Source organism: Pteropus vampyrus, unplaced genomic scaffold (assembly GCF_000151845.1).
Source record: "Pteropus vampyrus isolate Shadow unplaced genomic scaffold, Pvam_2.0 Scaffold294, whole genome shotgun sequence".
In the NCBI taxonomy this organism is placed as follows: domain Eukaryota; kingdom Metazoa; phylum Chordata; class Mammalia; order Chiroptera; family Pteropodidae; genus Pteropus; species Pteropus vampyrus.
The window spans coordinates 2556787-2558434 of NW_011889075.1; the positions used below are offsets into that span (position 1 = coordinate 2556787).

Consider the following 1648-nt stretch of genomic DNA (forward strand, 5'->3'; position numbering starts at 1 on the left):
CAGCCGTGGTTGCAAAACTAAGGCTGAGCCACAGCCCCCATTCCCCAACCCAGAGGGGCCCTCCTTCCATATCTTCTGAGACCAAACACCGTGGAGCCCCAGGGGAATCTGAGCAAACGCTACTGAAACTGTCGCTAACACTGACAGGAACTGAGACTGAGGGTAGTGAGTGTGATTAAACATCTATAAAGGAAAAAAAAGACATCATTAAGACTTTATATAAAGCAGAGATACAAGAGGCTTAGACATCACCTACTGGAAAGCAAAAGAAAAACATCTTGGCAACAGGCCAGAAACCATTATATAATATCTCTTCTTTGGGGAAAAAAAAAAAAAAAGTAGAACACACTTCCATTAATGCCCAGGTGAAGAAATAGCCCATTAAACACCATTAACAACCAAGGCGACAAGGTATCTCAGAAAGAAAGAGAAAAATCTCTAGAACATAAGCTTACAGACATAGAAATATGTAACTTAAATGATAGAGAATTCAGGATGGTACTTCTGAAAAAACTCAATGAGATCCGGAACAAATCTTATTAACAATTTCAGAAACTGAAAAACAACTAGATGAGCAGAATGAGTTCTTTAGCAAGGAGATTGAACCCCTCAAAAAGAACCTGAATAGACCTTCTGGAGATAAAGAACACACTGCAAGAGTTGAAAAATGAAATAACAAGATTGGGAAATAGAGTCGACCAAATGGAAGAAAGAATCAGTAACTGATATCGCATAAATACAAAGGATCATACAAGAATACTAAGAAAAAGTATATAACACCAAATTTAACAACCTAGAAGAAATGGACTAGTACTTAGAAAAATATAACCTTCCTAGACTGAATCAAGAAGAACTGGAAAATCTAATTAGACTGATCAGCAGTTTGGAAATTGAAACAGTCATCAAAAACCTACCAAAAAGTACAAGTCTAGGACAGATGGCTTCATCAGTGAATTCTACCAATCATTCAAAGAAGATTTAATACCTATTCTCCTCAAACACTTCCAAAAAATCGAAGAGGAGGCAATACTTCCCTTCTCATTTTATAAGGCCAAAATCACCCTGATACCAAAACCTGGTAAAAATAACACAAAAAAAGAAAACTACAGACCAATATCTCTCATGAACACAGATGCAAAAATCCTAAATAAGATACTAGTGAACCGAATACAGCAACATATTAAAAGATTATACACCACAATCAAGTGGGCTTCATCCGAGGGGCACAAGGATGGTTCAACATATGCAAATCGATTAATGTGATACACCACATAAACAAATTAAAAAATGAGAATCGGTCTACAGTCATGCTACCTTGAACAAGCCCAATCCCGTCTGATCTCAGAAGCTAAGCAGGGTCGGGCCTGGTTAGTACTTGGATGGGAGACCACCTACGAAGACCAGGTGCTGTAGGCATAAAAAATAAAAAAAAAAAATAAGAATCATATGATCATACCAATAGATGCAGAAAAAGCCTTCTACAAGGTACAGCACCTATTTACAATCAAAATACTTAATAAAATTGGTATAGAAGAAAAATACCTTAATATAAAAAAGGCCATATATGACAAACCCTCAGCCAACATTATTCTCAATGGTGAAAAACTAAAAATCTTCCCTCTAAGCAGGAACAAGGCAAGGCTGTCCA

General features: G+C 36.9%; 1 pseudogene; it reads left to right on the plus strand.

The window, feature by feature from the left end:
* Positions 1–1297: 1297 nt before the first annotated feature.
* Positions 1298–1416, plus strand: LOC111729981 (annotated as a pseudogene).
* The last annotated feature ends 232 nt before the right edge of the window (positions 1417–1648 follow it).